We start from the raw sequence: 22,442 nt of genomic DNA, 5'->3' as shown, positions 1-22,442 counted from the left end.
GCTAGTTGATATTCTCTTTGTAGGTCAACAAACGGGATCATCCCTCCCTGCCTCAACATGTCCCCCACCCTGGATAAGCTAATAAGGTCCCATTTATCAATGCCTTTCTGTGTAGCCAGTGTGCCCATCCGAGCAGTGTCCCATAAAGGAGTGGCTCTTGTGAGCTTACCTCTGCAGCCCAGAGCGCCCAGCTCTGTGTGCCAGAGGGCAAGTGTGAACGCAGTGGGCATCGGGAGAGGCCTGCTATGCGTCCCTCAACAGATAGCCCTGAGTTAGCCTCCAGGCTGCATAACCAATCTATCCATTTGATAGGCGGGTTCTTCCCCTGGGAGGGGTACCCATTGGTTGATGGTGACAAGCTGTGATGCCCGATAACATTTCTGTATGTCAGACAGGGCGATTCCACCATCGTACCAGCCCCTTGCCAGTTTTTTATAGCTATTCTTGCTGGATATCCATCCCAGAAGAGGGAGAGAATTTCACCTTCAATTGCTTGAAAGTAGGAAGGTAGGACTGGGCAGAACGCATTCTGGAGTACATAAAGAAAAAGTGGTAGTGCCGTTTTGAATAGGGCATCCTTCCCTAGTAATGACAGTGGAAGATTTCTCCAATGCTGAAACTCCCTGCAAAGTTGGAAAGGGGAGGCTCCAGATTGTGAGTGTGAAAGGTGCCTGGGTCTCTGTTATTATGGATCCCCAAGTAACAAAAGACATTGGTGGCAACACAGGCTGCAGACTGGGCAGACTAGGCATGTAGTCGGCAAAAGATATTTAGTCCAGTTAATTGTGTAACCAGAATAGTGACCAAATAGAGTGAATATATGTATTATTCTTTCTATTGTGTAGACCGGGTCAGAGACATACAGTAATATGTAGTCTGATTATAACAAGATCCTGTCTACCCAGTCATCAGTACATCTTAGTCCTCTTATCAGGAGATTGCACCTAATCCAGGTCGCAAAGGGCTCCAAAACCTTGCAAAGATTAGGGGGAGAGTGGGCATCCCTGTCTTGTACCTTGTTCACAGTTATTTGGGCCAGGGGGTCAGTGTAGAAGAGCTGTATCCATGTCACAAAGCATGGTCCCGAAGCTCAGTTTAGAGAGCACTGCAAACATCAAGGGCCATCCAATGATGTCAAAAGACTTGTGAGCATCTTGAGAAAGCACCAGGGCATCCTTATGGATCTCATCTACTCCACCCAGAACGCCATGTAGGCACTGCAGATCAAGAGGTGTTTCACCCAGGCCTGAAGCCAGATTGCTCCAGATTTATCAATGTTTGATCACTTGGATTATTTGCGATGCTAATAGTTTCGCTGGGATTTTAGCTTCCATGTTGAACAGTGAGATTGGCCTGTACAAGTCGCAATCATCAGGTGCTTTGCCCTCTTTATATATAACAACTATAGTAGCCAGTCTTTGGTCTCTGGGCAAAACACCTATTCTGTGGCTTTCCAGAAACATATGAAAGCGGTGGGGGTCAATTTTTGAGGCCGAGAGTTTGTAGAGCTCTACTTCAAGTAAGCTATGACCTCGTTGTCAAACACTGTTCTCAATTAAAACAGTACGCTCCGTAGGCAGACACTGTAGAATATAAATCTCAGCAAGGATATTTACGTATTACTTTAGTCACAGGGTTCGCGCCGTATTATCCTAATGCGGCTAGGGAATTTACCGTTAAAAGAGTTTACAATGAATTGGAATAACTGTGACAATGCTACAGATATATGCGATTTGTGTAATAGAGGAGTGCATGATTTATTACATGTACTGTTTGTATGCCCAAACTCAACTCTGGTAGAGGCAGACGGTGGTATTTAAAACCCATATGTTTTAGATATAATATATCCACAGTACAAGGTCTTATAATGCTCAGTAAAAAGCCATCTAATTAATATGTTTGTCATAATTTGTTTCCATTTTTAAAGAGTTTCTTAAAAATCTTTTAAAGTAGATACATTATAACCGGTTTTATAAAGAATTTTAAATTGTATTTTAACTATTTGTTGACCTCAGCAAAGGTCCACGTGAAATTAAATAAAAAATCTTGAATCAAGAGCTTTTCTGGTATGCCATTAGGGCCCACAGCTTTGCTGGGATTAAAGTAAATAATTGCCTGTATTATCTCGGCTTCTGTGGTTTCTTGTTCTAGAATCTCTTTATCTGAGTGTGAGAGGCAGGGAAGGGGTATGTCAGTCAGTAATTCAAATGATTCTTAAGCAGTGGTAGTTTGTGTCTGGGCATAGAGGTGTTTGTAATAAGTAACAAAGGCATCAGCAATTCCATGCCTGTCCTTAATTCACTTTCCCCCTCCGCCCTGCGCCTCAAGTGCCCACCATTTTGTACTCTCCTTTCTATCCAGCCATGCCAAGAGCTTACCGGCTCCATCCCCCACCCCATGTAGGCTGTGTGTGATACTCCGGGATTGGTCCTAGCTAGTAGCTTCTGTTGCATGTCTTTATACTCCCTCTGTTTCAGACTCAAGGTGTGGTATAAATCCCGTTGTCACTCTTCAGTGAGCTGAGTCTGAAACTCAAGAATCTCCTGTTCCAGTGTTTCCAGATGGGCACGCTGTTCTTTTTGTATCCACTATCAGTGATAAACCTTATCCCCTTATAACTACCTTATTTACCTCCCATAGGGACTGGGCCGAGACTACAGATCCTGCGAATACCTGGGACCTTCAGGTATCAGGAGCTAAGCACAATATGCATAGGACTGTCTCAAACAGGAAAACCATAGAACGTCCAGACTGGGAAATGATCTAAAATGCCCATGGCAAGGAAACACACCTTTATGAAATAAGGGGCTTGGTGGGATAAAGTAAAAATGTAATCTATTCTCGAGAAGCTACCTTGAACTCCCAAATGGAATATGTATTATTATAGTGTGGGGTTGTAGGTGAGCCATGGATCGACAAGACCCAGAACCCCTAAGAAGTCAGCCAGTAGTTTGCTGGAGGGCATTGGTCACATAGGTCAGCTTCAAAGTCCCCTCCCATCAGCAGTTCACCATCTGGAAGGCAAAGGAGGAGCACACTTAGATCAGCAAAAGCCACTTTGTGGACCCTTGGGGGAACATACACAGAGATAATGTTAACAGTCCGACCCTCCCATTTTCCTGAGAGATACAAATCACCCGTGGGTGTCAGGACAAGTGTTTTAAACAGTGAGTGGTAGTGACTTACACTCTAGGATACCAACTCCGTGTGATCCTGTCAAGTATCCTGCATTGGCAACCATTTTAGATCCCCACATGTCAAGCATGCAATAGGTGTTACCCTTTAGGTGTGTCTCTTGAAGTAAGACCATGTCAGGGGAGTGTCTCTTAAGATATTGCAGTACAACTCCTCTCTTTATCTTGTCTCGCAACCTGTTGACATTCCAGGACATTATTTTAAAGTTAAGGGTCACTAATGTGTCCGCCATTAATTCATGATGGGCAAAAGCATTGGGTATTGTTGAATTCTGAGTTCAGATGCGGAACCATGAGTTATTCGAGTGGGATAGTGCAATGAGTTGTGAAACCGCTGTCGTGGTTTTGAATGTCTTCAATTAGGGAGTGGGGTGGGACCCCACCTGATGGCCAGATGGGCCAAGAGTCGGGATGAGAGTATAGAGTGATGATACAGCTGCTGGACCACGCTAGAACATTATCATCATAGAATTGGAACATTAATAAAACAAAACAGTTAACTAAAAACCCAATTTGAACCCCCCCTCCCAGCCTCCCTGCATGGTGGACTTAATACTCTTTGCCCCCGCCTCCAGCACTGCAGAGTGCCTGTCGCACCCAAAACATAGTACAAACTTCAGGGGGCTGTGGTGGTTGCCAAGTATTCACCCATTTGCCCCACCTATACTGAGACAGAAAAGAAAGGGGAAACTGTTACCAAAGGTATTTGCCAACCCATCAATTAATATTGCCATTCATCATGACCAACTGTGGGGCATGGATTCAGTTGCCAGTACCTGCGTGAGGAAGGCCTCCAGCATATACAATACCAGTTTCAGAACCAGGAGTTGTTTTTGATCTGTGAGTCATAGATCAAACTAGTTGCATTGTGGAACCGTTATGCAAGACGGTAAGTGTCGAGCAAAGATTTATCGCCATCACTTGTTTCCCGATTCCTGTGCTTTGTCCCAGGTAGCGGAATATTGGTGTTGTTGTCCCGGCTTATATCGATATCCAGCACCACCTGCCACCCTCCAACCATCCAACCAATCCCAAACCTTATTGGGTGCTGTAAAGTAGGAGGGTTTTCTGTCTGTACAACTCAGAATTTTGTAGGGTAGATCATTGAGTACTTTATTTCACGATCTCTCAGGGCCCATTTGACCTCAAGGAAGCTGCGGTGCAGTCGCTGAACTAATTGCGTGAAGTCCACGAAGAAGGTGACTATGACATTTTCAAAGTGGATTGGGGCGGCAGTGTGAGCAGTCTATATTATGATGTCCCTGTCGCGATAGTTAAAGATGTGAGCTAATATAGGACACAGAGGCATCCCTGGCTTCAGCGTGGTACCTGAGACTCGAGGGGTTCACTCAACAGAGAAATAATTGGAGAGGCCCCTCGGTTGTAATTGTTTGAGGATAAGATCTTCCACTAAGGGATCGACAGCAGGACCTTCGATCTTTCAGGGACCCATATTATGTGGAGGTTATTGTTTGTGAGCGACCTTCAAAATCTTCCAATATGTCCTCTAGAACAATTGCAGTCATGTTCAGGTCATTGACTTGGTCTTCTATTGCACAATGGCGCAATGATACTTGCGTTGTGCACAATCGTAGGGGAAAAAGACAGGGGGGCTTAATCCTGAGCCACTTCCGGCAGTTTAACGCTGCTGGTGCATCATTTTCTTCACGTTCTTGCAGCATGAATCTTGAACCACATTTATAAAGTGACAAATCTAGGCATATGCGTGACCTTGTAAAGCCCTTTGCCACATTATACCTGTGTCTGGTATGATGTATGCAGGGTGGGCATTCCCACGCAACAAAGCCTTGTAGGATTGGTGCAGTGAAGTCTCTCAGATTTCACTGCAACACTTCTAGGACACAACTGTGTCAAAACCTTAAGCCTGCCTCATGGCAGGCGTAAGGGTGACACAGTGCCATAGGGATAGGCTGGCCCCATGCAATGCTGGAGTTGCTTCATGCTTGCAACACAACAGTAGCAATGAATGACTTTAGCGCTGCCAGATACGTCGGGATTCCAGGCATATCTGTCATTGATTGCGACATGGAGTGCCGCACATTGAATACGGCGCGACCATGGGGTCGAAAGGAGGATGCAGTGAAAAGTGTTGCAACGCTGTTGTGTTGCAGCAATGCAACACTTTTCATGAATGAGGCTCAGGAATGCGCCCTATTTTATTGATAGTGCATATTCCTACCCTTTTGTTTTGTCGGAGCGCAGCAACATTCTTAACGGCGCTGTCCGGCACCAAAACCTCTGAGATGAGGCCCCAAGTGTTTGCACCAATTTTAAGACCAGCAATTTTAAGACCAGCTATTTTCTGGTCTTAAAAAACTGGACTTAGCGGCATATTTGTTAGGTTATCACAATATGGGAATTTCATTGTAAATATCGCGAAGGGGGTTTAGCAGCAGTTTTTGCAAGGGAACGTCCACCTTGCATCTCATTCTCGTTAAGCCCCGTCAACTGAAGTGGCAGTCTTAAAAATTCACGTTTACGTCGGAAAAGTGTAGCTATCTGTAGGTAGTGTGCAACTTGTAAACACGGCAATAAAAAAAAAGCTGCCATAGCATCAAAAAGGCACAATTCGGCTTGGCCATCCACAGCAGATTTGGCACATTCCCGGTGGGCCCCTCCTATACATGACCAAAGGGCGTTTGCTATGGTGGTAAGGCCCTGCTCACGTCCCCCTGTGCATACATTAACGTTGCCATCTGGCAAAGGGTTAGTTGAAGGGCGTGGACTGCATCCAAGGTATTTAGCTAACCCCTGCTACATATAACCAAAGCCTGGGTGCCACTGGATTTGTCCGTCTATAGTAGCGCTTTGGAGAAGAGCCTGGCAGCAGAGCAGGATATGTGGGAGACTGAAGGCATTGCACATCGGGATTTTGCAGTTTATAGTGTGTTCGGCCAAAAACTTGGATGGAGGAAAGGCCTTGAGGGATCCCCAGCTGTTCACTGCTGAAGGCCATGTGCAGAGAGGGTTAGCCATTTTCTTTCTCTCTCTCCCTCACTCACACACAAAACAAGAACATATATACTTAAATGTTTTTAAATCAATAAACTTGGTTCTTTATCTTACATAGACTTTTTTATGACATTTGTGGGAAAAGAATAATAATGATGCTAGTTTCACAAGACCAGTATTTGTCAACAAAAAATTAAAACATAGAAAAAAGAGCTCTGATAAATAAAGAAAAAATACTTTTTCAAAGTCTTCTGGTAATATTTGAATTTTCTTCAGCCGAGTATCCCGGTTCTAGTTACCAGAGGAGGTTACCTTGCTGCAAACCACACAATGCAATACCACAGTTTAATAGCAGGGAACAATGGCTTCCTACTCTTCCTGTATAATTTGTACAGGCAATCGATCTTCAGCACGGATGGCATATGGAATGGTTGCAGAAGATGTACAAGCCTCTTTGGCAAGACACTTCATCTTAAATTTCTTAGGAATGAACTGCTGCTCATGACGCGCATTAAGATGCTTATGCATTGACGTAGAACCTAAGCTGTACTTTCTTGAGTTACCCCTGTTCAGCTTGTTCTAACAGGGAGGGCAATTAACGTTTTTCAATATTTATCTTTTCTCACCAGGTGGAACAGTGATCAGCTTCCACACATTCAATTCAGGCGGGGAGTTGGTACCCCTCAGTCTGATCAATTTCCAGTTCTTTTTCTTTTTGCCTCTTTTTGTATGGATAAGTTTCAGTTTGAATCGTCTTGTGCAGAAGTTAATTAATTTTTTAAGAAGAAAACATTTTGCTGCCTCGGAAAATAAAGCATAGCGAAAACGCTGTATAATCTCCTTTGCTGTGGAGCAAAATATTCAGTGGAACCAATAAACCTTTTTAAAAGTCCATAAGGATCTGTGGATCTTCTTTCTAGACTAGGAAAAGGCATGGGTGGATCCGGCATACCCTGAAATTGCTGTTCACATTCAGGTACTGTAAATTACACAAGGCTTAAAACATGGAAAAAAATAAATGTAGCCTTACATCTGAGGTTTTAGTTGAAGTTAGATTATTGTCTACTTCCTAAAAATATAGGATCTGAGCATTTGTTGGACAACATAAACTGGGGACTTGGTGTCAAGACTGATTCCAGACATCCCCGCAGGATATGTCAGCCTAAAGACCAGCTAGCTCACAGTGCCACCATAAGCCCCTCCTAACCTCACCGAGGAGCAAATAGTTTCGGGCAACCACTGAACATGACAACCCTGACCCCTCAAGGATCGTGGAAACAGTATGCTACTTTTCGCTCAGTCACTCATGCTCACTTATTCTCAGAGATACACAGAATACACAAGAGGGACATTTCAATAAGTATTTATTGAACCAGCGTCATTCTAGTATAAAACATATGTGCTGCAACAATCAGTAAACAGAAGCAAATGTATGAGATTACAAGCACCAAAAGAGTGAACAGTAGGTACATTTCTACCAAGGTGCTAAAGCAATGAATATATGCAGGCATTTATAAAAACAGTAACCTTTGCATACTCCTACGATGCTTACCCTACCTAAGTGTACCTAGGTAATGTGGGTGTAAAGCCAAGAATCCCCCAGGAAAGAGCCAACCCCATTATCTGATTAGAGAGAATGAAGAACCCTGTCTTGGTCTTGAGTTGGACACCCCTCACAGGATGCCAGACCACTGCGTTTTGAAGCTTCAGTGTGCAGGGACCTCTGTCTCACAGTAGAAGTGCCTCCTCTTTTACTTAGTGGGAGTGTGGTTCTTTCATACCAAAAGGTATTCCAGGGTTTTTTCCCAAATCAGTATGTTTATGAATGTGATTATGTAAAACAACCTGAATCAATAATTGTAAATATGCAAAGTAGCCCTATCCCCGAGGATGAAGATAGCAATGACTTTTATACAGAGTATGTTAATCCTGTTATGTACATCATGTGCAAGGGATTAAGATATGATGGTAAGAATCCTCATGCATATTAAATGAGGCTAGTTTCAAGATTTATTCAGCACGTAACTGGCTAAAAGATAATTGCTAGACCCATTATACAAGGGAATATAACAAGATAACCCTAACCTTCAAACAGTATATTGCAATTCATTTTCATACTAAACACAACGGTTTAAAAATGTATGAGACTCCAAGAACTCATGTTAGATTTTTTGAACTTTGAAACAAATTCCCACCTCTGAGATTGCACAAGAGCTGTGGACTCAGAAAAAGACTTTCGGTTATATAGTTTTGAGTTTTGTGGTGGATCTGCAAAGGAACAGCGAATCCTGAAACATAAAAAAAAGGAGTGGTGTGTTTGGGTAAAAAGCTTCACATATTCAAGAAGCCCACTTCCTACAGAAAATCGGAATTTGACTTCCACATGAGCACTATTTTCTGCTGCACTCTGCTCACAGCAGAACATTGCAAACCAGATACATGATATATGACACTAAGCAGCAAAAATGAAGAGGGAGTGGTGATGGTGTGCGGGATTACCAGCTCAATATATCATACTCGGGAAACATCCTTTACAACGCAACTTTTACCACGCAGTGCCTTTACGACGCAACTTTTACAACGCAAACCATTACAACGAATTGCGCTGGGGGCGCTCTAGGATAGGGAAGGTGTTTAATGTACTATCCAACACCTTCCCTACTATCCACGGGGACTGGAGTTGGAATAGTAAATTAAACAATTCACTATCCAGTGCCTAAAAGCACTATGCGTTGTAATGGTATGCATTGTAAAAACAGCGTTGTAAAAGCATGCGATGTAAAAGTATGCGTTGTAATGTCATACATCCATCATACTCACAAGGGCCCATAAACTTTCACACTTTTGAACCTGTAATCCTGCTTCTACTTACTGCCTATCAGGATTTAATTTCTTAGGACTTATACCTGTACACCATGACTTACCAAACCTTTGCCACCTATGCTATAAATCCTAGGGATCGAAAAGGGAGCTAGCATAATAGGTATCAATTTAATAATTTACCTTTCCTGAAATAATCACAGACTCGGGAGAAGTTTTAAACACTTTATCTATGCAAGTTTTGTTTAGTCAGCGGCCACAATACAGTGACCATAAATTTTACAAATAAGAAAATAATCAAAAGGATGTAAAGTTTGTAAGAAATTATAGTAACACCTTTAGACATTGGTACCTGGCAAGGGTGAGGAAGGGAAATAGCACAAGAACATACCACATGGATTATATTTACCCAGAATGGTGCGAGGAACAATCATGGCCACGGGCTGGGGCAAAGAAAAGGGCTCCTGACTAATCAGGTGCCAACAGGACAGAACAGGTGCAGATCAGGACAGGTGACCTCCGCTAAGTGCAACGCCAGGGTCACACCCCTCTCTAGCAATCAGGTACCCCGACTGGGTAATCGATACTTCTCCCTCAGCACACCCTGATTCTTCTGACAGCTCTCGATTCTCCTTCAGCATACGTTGGGTCAGTGACAGGTCTGTGACAAGTCGGACAACTGAACTAACTAAGCCTACCTTAGTTATACTATTTTCTGGGCAATGTACCACCCCTAAATGTTGCAAATCTATGTGTTCCCCTTCAGTGATTGGTCAGAAAGACGAGGAGAAGTCATCACACCATGCTAAGATGAGGTAATTTTCATTGACTTATATTGATCAAGTTCCCGCCCATAATTTACTTTCCCATGAATTTTATTCAACCCAGCAATATTATTTCATTTTAGTATACAATGTTTAACAAATTTGCAAGTTGTCTTCCTTTTCCCAGGTCATGGGGTGAGGCGCATCGCGGGTTAGACAGTCTTTGGCAAGTTTTCAATGCCACTGCTCGCGGTCTTTCAGTGCTCCAAGCACATGCGCAGAGTAAATTCAATATGGCGATTCGAGTCACCCTTCAGGCCCAAATACAAGCTAATAACAAAATCCAAGAAAAGCATATTAGAATACAAAAATAAATGAATGCACTGTATACCACTTATCTCTACTCTAACCCCATTACTTTATTTTAACTATAGCATTAATAGTTAAGCAGAACAAACAAGTTTAATACAAGCAGCAGCATGTGCTTTAGTATGAGTAAGCATGAAGCGGCCATCTTGTCATTAGTACGCAGAAGCAAGAAATTTCCCACTCAAGCTAAAGATACGTCACACCACGTAGATGTGGCAGACGCATGTGCAGAAGGGTTCCCGCGTTCTCGGCGGCCATTTAACGACACTCGGGTTACTGTTAGTAAAAGCACATTGTCAAGCTTCCCCTAGATGCTAGAAATGTTGTGTATTGCATTTGTTAATAACACAAAACATGTTGATTAATTAGTTATAGGTTATTTTGATAGGACAGAGTCCAAGCAAGTTTCTGTACGTATGAAACCTTGCTCCATCTGTGGTCTGCAGATGCCAACTGCCATATTCTGCACATGAAGAACAAGATGAAGGGGTCGTGGAATTTCTATACTCTTCCAGAAGAGCAGAACACCTGCCCAAGAAGCCACTTGTCTGATATTTGTTCACTCAACCAAGAGTGGAAAAAGGTGAATGTAAGAAAGTCCACTTGCACAATTTGTGACCAGGAGTTTCACAGACCATAACAATAAGATACAGAAGTATTGGGGTATCTGGGCACTCTATAAGAAGTCGAGTGCTATACATAGCATTGTGGTATTTCATGTATACAGGTCACATAACCATCACGGTTAGTTTTCCCTTATGTATAGGTATATTCAATCAATAGGGTCTCTTACCTCTACATGGATGACCCAGCCTACAGTCGATCTAACTTGTGCTGCCAGTTTTTGCCAGACGCAATTTAAGTTTTGACTAGAACCCCCTCGTATGAAATCGGGTGTATCTATTAATTGTGAGACTGTTCATCCTTCGGTTGTTCACTCTCCTTTATTCTAGACACTCTTTGTCCCTACATGACAATTGACTCATTAAACTACCTTTTTATAAGAGTGTAGGTACTTTGTAGTCCTTTAACTAACATATATGAGCTTTATTCCACCAAAATTGCTTTAAAAACTGTTGTGCTGCGAGTGTATATACATAGTTCTTCTGACAAACTTGGGCTGATGATACTCTCAATAAATATTTTGCCTAGTGATTTGTGAGACGCTGGGCTCTACTCCTTAGCGCCTCCGCGACTCACGGAACTACGGACGTCCATGATATGACGTCATCCTGTAGTCTTGTAGATCTCGCAAGAGGACGCGCCTCGCCATAGGTTTAATATAGCTGTTTCCTTTGGTTCCTTTCTTTCTTCCTTTTTTACAGTACCAGGAACCTAATTATTTGGCAATAGAAGAGCCAAGAGACACGTGTCACGCCATGCTTTGTTGTCTAGCGCCTCCGCGGCATGTGGAACTACAGACGTGCGTGCCATGACGTCAACTTGTAGTCCCGCAAGTATCGCGAGAGGCTGCGGCTCTCCATCGAGTGACTTTCTTCCTCCTCCACTCCTTCCACGCTAAGTATTTACATAATCTGAATACATGGGCAGTACCCTAGGCGACCCTGGTAAGGTGTGTTCTACCGAATTATGCTTTATTTTACTAATGGGAAACAAATCGGTTTTTTGCAATACACAACCTACGCTGATTGGTCACTTGGGCAGATTTTGGACCAGTCTTAAGGGCTGTACCTGCTCTGATCGTTGCCTCCCCCTGACTCAGTACCGGCCAGAGGCAACGACGGACAGGTAGGCTACTTGTTAGGTTAACCCCTTTGTTTGCCGAATAGTTGGTTCCTGACCACTTAAAGATAGGTTACCTTCTAAATGGTGTTTCTTAAAGGGCTGCACTATTGGGCAGGGTTGAAAGGTCTTTTCTTTTTTAAGACAGTACTGGGGTTTGTTTGATTCAGCATTACATCATAGCTGTTATTCCAAAATGAAGTGCTTTGTGCCTTGGAGTATTGATCCTTGGACACTGAATTATGATAGGGAGTGAACTCTGGGAGTTAACTGTATGTTTAACCTGTACCATGGAAATGCGTGACAGAGTTCTTTACCTGGGCCTCCCAGAGTACTTGTTGCAGCGGCTGCAAGTGGCACAGAATGCCGCTGCCAGGGCAGTCTTTGGCCTTAGCAGGCGCTCCAGGGCCTCGGGTTTGCTGGCAACGTTACACTGGCTTCCTATCCGCAAGAGGATTGCCTTTAAGGCGCTGACCTTGGCTTACAAAGCCCTTCACAAGGAGGGAGCCAAGTACCTCCAAAAGAGACTGGTCTTTTATCATCCGACCAGGTCTCTAAGGTCGGAAGCCTTGCACCTTGCGGTTGTCCCCCGGGTAAAGAAAGCGCGCCTCGGTGGCCGCTCTTTCGGACTGCTGGCATCTCAGCTGTGGAACTCTTTACCACAGGCCCTACGGGGAGCGACCAGCCTACTGGCTTTTAGGAAGGGCCTCAAAACTTGGCTGTTCACTCAGTAGCCGGTCTCCCGCGAATCTCTGGCCCATTCTTCTGTTAGTTTTTTATTTTTGTGTTATGTTTTTTATGTTGCAGTATTGTCTCTTTCTCCATTAAAGCGCCGGGACACTCTTTTTGAGTAGCCGTGCGCTATAGAAATAAATAAATAACATAACATAACAGAGCAGGATAGATTTATATATATTCTCTCTGCTGTATTTAAGGTCAGGTTGTTTTACTTCCATAGAGCGGGGTCTCACATGCCCTGAGCCAGGTCCAGGAGAGGTGAGGTCTGTTCCCCGGACAATCTGGGCGAGTAGATCATGTCCTTATAGAGTAATATTCTGGACAGGTGATCTTTCACAATTAATCTTTATAGAGGGGTCACTGTGTGTTTTTGTTTTTGTTGTAGATGTAATCAACACACCAGGTGTCACGGAGGAGAATTAACAGAGGTCGGAAATATATATCCTTTGTTGTTATTCACGTTTTTTTAGCGATAGTTTTGCTTTTGAAACATTATTCACACTATAAGCAGTAGCATTATTCTTGAGAACAGAGGCCCTGAAGAAAGCCCGGGTCCCCTTTTTCCCAATAGGCTGAAACATGTTGGCCCCCTTGCAGATATTTGGTTAAACTGCTATGTTATTGCGCTGTTCTTGTTTTTAACAGGAAGAGACCTTTCCTATTAAAAATTTCTCTTCAAGGTACTCTATCCTATTTTGATTCACCACTTTTTGTGTTTCTGCACTGCACTAGAACCCATCAGATCATTATCATATGGTCCAACAGTGATCGCGGGTCGCAACCCTTGTCCACCATAGGGTACGATCTTTGTCTCAATGATCCAGAGACACACGACCCTAATGATGACCAAATGATAACATTGATCATCACAAGTCTTTGATGGGAATCCTAACAAGGTTTTGTTGATCTACAATCACTGGTGGCCCCTATTTGTTGTTCTAAATTGTGAGCCTTGACTCTAACCAGATGTACTATGTTAGACGTCGGGTTAAATAAATAGGAATTTCCATGTTATTTTCCTACAGAGACCCCTAGGTTTTCTTGTTGTTTATCTAATTCTGCAAAGGGATACTACCTAGGCTGGTCTTTAAATATCCCTTAGGCCCTTCACCCCCGTTTTGTTATTAGTAAAAGCACATTGTCAAGCTTCCCCTAGATGCTAGAAATGTTGTGTATTGCATTTGTTAATAACACAAAACATGTTGATTAATAAGTTATAGGTTATTTTGAGAGGACAGAGTCCAAGCAAGTTTCTGTACGTATGAAACCTTGCTCCATCTGTGGTCTGCAGATGGCAACTGCCATATTCTGCACATGAAGAACAAGATGAAGGGGTTGTGGAATTTCTATACTCTTCCACTCTTCTATACTCTTCTATACTCTAACACCTGCCCAAGAAGCCACTTGTCTGATATTTGTTCACTCAACCAAGAGTGGAAAAAGGTGAATGTAAGAAAGTCCACTTGCACAATTTGTGACCAGGAGTTTCACAGAAGACAGAGTGGGAAATATTTTTTAATTCAGGACTACCGACACGAAGTGGAAGAATTTTATGATGCGGAATATTGAAGCTGCTGCTTCCAGGATACAGAATGGAGTGATTTATGCCTAGTGATATGGGAGAGCCTGCGCAGTGTGAGTCAAGTCCCCCACACGTGGATGCCACATATTGAACAAAGAAATAAGATGCCAGCCACTGATGCACTGAGCGCAAGAGGAAATGGAACTGGGCCTAACGGAGCAGAGTAGTGTGAAAAGACCCAAACAGGGGACCGATCCTTGGGTGACGAAAGTAGGCAACAAAGCAACATCAAAGGATGAATAGAGGAAGTAAAACAAATAGACATACAAAGCCAAGACAGGGCTGGGTTTTGGCTCATTGATCATCGGACGTCAATGACTAAGCGAGGGGGTATCAGCATGGTAACTTCAAAGGAGAGGAAGAAACACATTTGTTGAAGATCTGCTGGCAAAGTTTCAGTCACAGAAACATTAAAAAAACAGATGAGGCAAAGACTGGAGCAGCACAGTGGTGGATCCCTATTTCCTTAGTGAACAGACAGAGATCCACAACCCAATATATTCTATGGAGGCTTTGTTTCAGTGACTGCACAATACCTTCACCTCCTATAAAGCAGAAATTCTGAAAAAGATCCAAGATGTCAAAGGCAAACACAGACTCTTTCGAAAAAAATAGTGTTCTTACTGAAGGAAACATGAGACAGCAGATCTCATTAGCAGAACTTTATTAGACAGATCATTGTAGTACAATAAAAGAAATGATTCCTCAAGGGGAATCTAGATGACTTGAAATCATTCTCAAGGAGAAGTAACATTAGAATTTAAGGAGTCCACCCAGAGCAGGAGACTACATTGACAAGTTTGTCCAGAAGATCTTCAGAGGACAGCTAGGATCAGTCTCCTCAGACATGAAAGTGATGGACATAAAGCATAGATCTGTGGGTCCCACCTATTGCATGAATAATTCAAAGGCCATTCTCACAATGCTCCATTGTTTCGAAGCCAAGGAGAAAATCATGGCAATAGCATGGGAAAAAGGAAAATGTATCTGCACAGCTCACAAAATTTTGTTATACCAGGATCTTTCTGCTGCGACTTTGTAGAGACGCCACTCCTTCCAGCCGGTTACAGACTTTCTTAACAACCAGAAAATATGTTATAAGTGATCTCCTACTCTTATGGTTAACAACAGTTTTTGTATGGACTTACAGGAGGCCACTGGGTTTGACACATACCCGATACAGGATTGGACTCACCATTTGGACCTCCAATAGAAGAGAATGTATAATGCAGTATATTGTATAGGTGGGCCAGCCATTCTGGCTGATCTATAGATGAGTATAGTCTGGCACCGGCCATACTGAATTTCACCATATAGGAGAAAGACACCGAAAGTCCTGAAATGGAAGTGACAATTAAAGGTTCCACCAGAGCCCAAAGAGAAAGATGGAAAACAGTAATAAGCAAGACATGAAATAAAAGTGTGCAGACGAAGGCATAGCTAGGAAAGAGGAGGAACAATTGTGGAGCTAAATATGCCAAAGCAACCAGCCACAAACATGAAAAATGGACATTAGAAGAGCCTCTGACACAAGTAGCAATAAAAATAGCTGCACCTTGACCGACTGGTCACCGTGAACCTGAAAAAGTGAACTATCAAAAGATCAGGTGGCGAGATGGAGGGGAGAATTAGAGGAATGGGTATTGGAAGAATGGAAGTTGCCAAGAAGGGAGAAAACGTGGTAAGGCACACCCAAGAGTGAGCTGGTAGAGAAGGATATTTCTAATTCTACTTTTTCTTGCATGGCTGAAGCTGGCAGGAGTTCTTGTCAGTTAGTAATGTCTACACCAAATGAGCAGCCCCCTTACATACGGATCTGAGACTAGAGGCACCATACATGCACCATAGTGAGCAGCAGCTTGGGAGGAGTGAGATTTATGGCCGAGTCCAATGGTCAAGCTGATTAGCTTCATTAATATGGGATTTATTTTCCTGGTAAAGAACCTGGCGGTCTTGAATAAACGTATTGCCATGGGAGGAGATATTTGTATTTTATAGAAAACATATTTGTTACCAACAGACTTAACCCACTTAAGATCAAAACTGTTTGAGGGGCAATACTTTGTTTTGGGTCCAACCAAATGTGGAAGGGGGGATGATACTGCTGTGAAAAGGTTTTCAATGTGAGGTGGTATGCTCCTGGCACAGTGTTGTTCTACAATCTTCTTGTTATACTAGAACAGCCTTTAATTTAACACTTGAGTACATCACTGCAATAAGGGAAACTTTCTTTGAAAATCTGGATTGAATGATTTACTGGACTACTGAAACTGTTAACTTGGCCCTGATGAAGTGATTTCTATTGTGAAACATGTGTTGGAGATTTGTGCGTAGACAATATATTTATTAAGGATAGTTTGTTTCCCTCATTATTCTTCTGATGTATGATATGTATGCTTCCCTTAACAACAAAACATAACAGTTAAAAAGAAAAGTTTGTATTAAAACAAGATTAACATTAATAAAATGTTTTCAGCAAATATTGCTTTGATCGTTACTTCTAACTGCAGATTCATCACCTTAGAGTACTTCTCAGGCACCAGACTGAATCAGGAAATATTTTCTAGCAATGCTTTTGTGAAAAATTAGATGGTGCAGTGATGCTCCGTGCTAGCGCCGCGCCACCAAAGAAGTGGCAAAGTGGTGCAGCATATAAGCACCAACCATCCATGCTCATATCAGTTCCGTTATATATGTACCTTCGGACTCAGATCTGGAGCTCCACTCTCAAATTAGTCGGCCTACCCACGACTCCAAAAACAAAATCCATTGTGCTAGGCTACAATATATCCTCTTAAAATTACACTTTTCAAACCATGCTGTGACTGTAGAAAATATATGTCAGTAGTGGACTTGGAAAATGTCCATCTCTAGTGTTTGGGTACGGTGCATGGCTCATAGTTGTGCAATAAGATTGCCTTCATGCACCCAAAGATATAGGATCTAGAAATGAAGTTCTACGTCACCAAACATAACAAGAAGTCATGGCCATCACATAAATTCTACTTCAGGTGATCGCCTTTAATGGAGTTCCCCAGGTTGTCCATCCCAGGCTCCATTTCACCCCTCAAGATAGCGCCCGAGGTTAAACGGAGGTAGAAGTGGGGGGGCTGCGGTGAAACGGACCCACATTATGAGATAACAATGCGGGGGCCATGACATCAGGATCAGGCCCCCTGCTGCCCTTTCATCTTCCCCGTCGCCACCCGCAGCTGGTGCAGCCCATGATTGCCGGATCTGCAGCCTCCATCAGCCTGTGTGGCCCGACCGCAGTGTGTGGAAGGGGGCCCGAAGTCACAGCGGACGGGCTGGACAGGTTACACAACCGGGAGAGAATTTTAATTACAGCGCTCACCCCCTACATATGACGAAGCCGCTAACTCCCCCCTGCGAGAGCCAAGATAGACATCAGCTATTTGTCGAGCATGAAAGCTGGGTGGAGACCTGGGGATTTGTTTTAAAACCCCTCCAGCTCATGACACGGGTGGACTGTGGTGCCCAGTACAGGAGCGTGGGAGCATTTAGACCAGGGATCTTGTGTGTGCAGCAGTGGTAAAAGGAGGTGCAAATACTGAAGATGATCCTCCTTTTGAATGTCTGGCTCCTTTTCCCCTCTTGTTCTTCCTCCGTTGGGTCGGATCCCTGGTTTTCTTTGGACTTGGCCCTCGTAACTTTTGGACTGGAACTCGTGTGCGCCCCACCATTTTTGGACCCTCTCCTGTTGTCTCTCTTGCCCTGGGTTTCATCTTGCCATGTTGAGATGGTTTCCATCGATGCCCACAACCCGGGTCTGCCATTTTGTTGATTCTTGTCCATTCCTTTGGTCCCTTGAATTCCATTCTGCTGACCTTCAGACATTTCACTTATGCTGGACTGCCTTATCTCTTTCTCCCCCTCAGGTTCCCCTCTCTCCTCTCACCAATCTCAGCCTCCAACTCTTCTCCCCCATATACCACTCTCTACCCCTTTTTATTTTAATTTAAAAAAATATATATATATTTTTTATTTCTCTTTTCATTCTGTAAATATGTGATATATACTTGTCCAAGTAGAATCACTGGTAAAATGGAATCCTGAGAAAATCTACTATTTGTATATATCTGTATATAGAGATAACTCTAACCACTAGTATATGTAGTAGACCTTTGTACTCACTACCATTCCTATGTGATTCTTAGAGTTTATCCATTTGTATCTCTTCCTTGAGTGACTTTACAACTTGTACATTTGCATTTTTTTCTATTTGTATCTCTTCCCTGTGTAACTTTACAACTTGAACATTTGCAATTTTTTTCCTGTTTGTATCTTTTATGTAATTAATGTAATCCTAAGTCCTTATGTATCGCAACTGGTTCTTTTGTAAAGCGCTCTGACTCCTTCGGGTAATGTTTGCGCTATAGAAAATCGCATTAAATAAAATAAAAAAATAAAATAAAAAATGCCAACTCCAGTACATACATCTTCACGAGCTGGTGGACCTGCGCCAGGCCATTCCTGTTGGGAACCCGGCCTTGGGGCCGCCGTCCGCGCAATGCGTGAGAAACGGCACCAACAACTATGCCGAACTACAATCCCCAGAGGGCTCTGGGGCACATGGCGCGTGACGTCAGACGCGCAGATCAGGAAATTTAAACCGGGAACCCGGCAGGAACAGTGCTGATAATTGCGCCGAGTGAGAGCCTGTTCGTGGAGCGTCTCTTGTCTGGAGACCAACGCCACCGTGAGTAGACTTCTGTGTGTGTGTTCGCCGGCTGGTGACACACGACCCCACGCCTCACGAGACTACGGGTGAGCCCGTTTTTTTTGATGCACACACGGCTGTGTGTGATCCGTGGAGACTCTGATAACCTGTGTTTGTTTTCCCCGTTGTTTTCTGAAGAGAAAAGCGGCTGCTTTCTCATGCGGGGAAAACGGTGTTTATTGCTGAAAGAGTCAGACTTTCAGGTAGTCGGAGATTGCAGTGCGTAGACACTATAAAAGACGGACTGGTGCATATTGAACGGTGTATGCAGCGTTGCACCTGAATTGAAGGTGCCTGGAACTTGTGAATCATAACTTGTGCATATTGAACTGTGTATGCATCGTTGCACCTGAATTGAAGGTGCCTGGAACTTGTGAATCATAACAAGTGCATTTCTTTGAAGACAACCTGTTTTTTTTGCTTTCTATTATAATACGGGAGAGAACAAAGGGGGGTACCTAAGTATGATGGAAGAATGGCTTACAAGCATAGCGTTCGCATCTAAGTGGTAGGTGTGTTTCAGGATTAGTTTAAGCTCTGTTTCCAAATGTATAAAGTCTTATGTCTACTTTCTTACTCCTTAGAATCAATCCTCGCCATTGACAGGACCTCACCTCCCTCTCCTGTATTTCAAGCCTGTGTATTTTTCTTTACAGGTATGCTGTTGTTTTGTTAGCACAAACAGGGTGTTCAGTAATAATTGTATTACAGGCTAGTGTCAGATAGGGAGGGGTGTGATTCTAATCCCTCTTGTGTTTATCGTTCCAGATCTCCCTCCCCGCTGTTCCCTTCCTTCCCCGCGCTCACGGGATCATCCTGGTGGTCTTTGATTATTACTATCGGGCCACGGGGTGGTCGTGTGGGTGTGGAGTAAGGTCGTTCAACGCAGCCCCGAGGAGTAACGGGTGGAACCTGACAATTCCACGCTGATGTTGGTACTGACCACCGGATCTGATGAGCATCTGTTACTGATTCTGCTTCTTACCCCAAACTGACTTCAGCCCAGTCTTAATCAATGCTGCGCTATGAAATTTCAAAAGTACAAGCCTTCATCATACAGCCTGACTTTGTACCAATGCCTCTACTGAGGCTGACGAAACAGCAGAGGCACCAACATCTTTTGGGCTCTGAACAAGGTACACCCCAGAGGGAAATGATAATGCTGGGAGGGCAGATTAATCATTACGACAAGCTTTTGTATGGACTTACAAGAGGTCAGTGGGTTTCACACCGACTCGATACAGGGTTGGACTCACCATTTTGACCTCCTATGGAAGAGAATGCTTCATTTGCAATATTAGTCCGACAGGCGACTGGGGTCCTGGAATTGCATCTGGATTCAGTTGAGACTAAGGCTAACATCTTTACAGAAATTTTATATCCTGGGTAAGCCACATCTGAGCCCTTGCTTCCATTGAACTAGATTTTTGCCTTTACTACCCTATATTTTTCTTTTTGAATTTAGAAAGCTTTATTGAATAAAAATATACAATGTAAAACATCATTACAGAAGTAAATGACACCAAAGAAACATGAGGCATCTGATAAACAAAAACAATTGAAATACCAACCCCAATGAAGGGGGAAATACTATACCAATAAACACAGCCTTTGTGGGTATTTTTCATAGGGGGATGAGGAAAAAGAAAAAGTGGGAGGAAGGGAAAAAAATGGCAACTTAGAATACAAAATCAAAACCTATAGTTGTGAAATAACAATAAGAAAAAAGGGATGAACCATAAAACTGTTCAAGGAGTGTGTCTGGAGAGGTAATCAGTTAAAGGTACCATATCAAATCTCTTCTGATTAATAAAGGTACAGTTGTAGCATAAGCTACAAGTCTGTGGTGATGACATAGCAAATTCCACCAAGCATTATAAGCAAGTTTTGAAGTATCTTTCCAATTGGTAGTAATTATCTGAAATGAAATTGCTATGAAAAGGTCAATACATTTACGAACATTACATTGAACATTCCATATGGGAAACAACCCGCCCAAAAAAATATGTACAATCTCAAAGGGAACATCAGTAGATAGAATATTATTAAGTGTAGACCAAATACGAGACCAAAGAGCTTTGACCCTTGGGCAGTGAAAAAACATATGAAGAAGGTCACTATTGTCACATGGGCGGGACCAGCACTTTTTGGAGTCCAATAATTTAAATGTATACAGGTCAGAAGGTGTAAAAAAAGCCTATTATAAAAGAAATAAGAAGTCCGTGTGGTACTAGCCGAGCGAGAAACTGTATGTATTTTGGACCAAATAGAATCCCAGACTTGTAGAGAGAAATCTTGGGCTAGATCCAATTCCCACCGAAGTTCTATTTTAGATTTAAGCCTCTCAATAGGGGAATGTGATAATAGCTTATAAATAGCCGAAGCTCTAAAGGGAATATTAAAGTCTGGCGGGGAAAAAAGGAGAAGTGCAACAGAGGAAGAGGGAATGTTCTGAAGAATAATAGAAGATAGGGTATGTGTAAGTAATAGGAAATGGGTAGAATGTGTATTAGAGAGACTAAAAGAATAGCGTAGATCCTGGAAAGTTCTTAAAGAGTTATCTTTGAGCAAGTGGTCATAAGTAATAATTCCTTTATCAATCCATTCTTTCCAGAAAAGCGCTCTGTTGTTGATCTTGAGGAATTTATTATACCAAATCAGAGTAAGCGTGTGAAGGTTGGAAGAAGAGAGAAAAGAGCTAAAAAGTGAAAGTGTTAATGCCTTAGAATGCTTAAAAACAGGAGAAATAAATCTTTTAGGACGTTGAGAGAAGCGGGTAGCTGTAAGGAATGAGAAGAGAGCAAGTTGTGCCAGTTCTATAGAGCTCCAGGCCGTTAAAGGAGAAGAAGACGAATCTGTAAGGAAATGCCAAATCTGTTTAAGTGTGAAGGCTGATTGAAAACGGGAGATATTAGGGAAGTTAACACCGCCTAAGTTCTTGGGTTGTTGAAGACGAAAAAGGGAGACCCTAGCTTTGCGATTATTCCATAAAAATTTAGTTAAGAGGCGATTAATGGATTTGAAAAAGTAGTGGGGAAGGGAGATAGGAAGCATAGAAAGATAAAAATTAACAATAGGGAGTAACATAATTTTAAAAGTCGGCAATCGGCCCCACCAGGAGAGAAAAAGGGGGGACCAACGTTCTATGAGTGAAGAGATTTTCTTAAGTATATCCGAATGATTCATTTTGATGGTCTCTCTGATGGTATTAGCGTAAAGAATACCCAAACATTTGATAAATCCGGGATTCGATTCAAATCCAGATCCCTCAAACATGTGGGAAAGGCAAAACTTGTTAAGGGGAAGGACTTCGGATTTATCAATATTAAGTTTATAGCCGGATACCAAAGAATAATCATGGATTAAGGAGAAAAGTGCAGGTAATGAAACAATGGGATTGGAAATGTAAAGTAAAATATCATCCGCATAAGCAGTAAATTTGATTTCAACATCCCTGTAGACAAATCCAGAATAAGAGGAAGAATTTCTTATTTTTTCCAAAAAAGGTTCTCAAGCAA

Source organism: Lissotriton helveticus, chromosome 12 (genome assembly GCF_964261635.1).
Source record: "Lissotriton helveticus chromosome 12, aLisHel1.1, whole genome shotgun sequence".
Taxonomy (NCBI): Eukaryota; Metazoa; Chordata; class Amphibia; order Caudata; family Salamandridae; genus Lissotriton; species Lissotriton helveticus.
Note: the sequence above shows the minus strand (reverse complement) of the source record.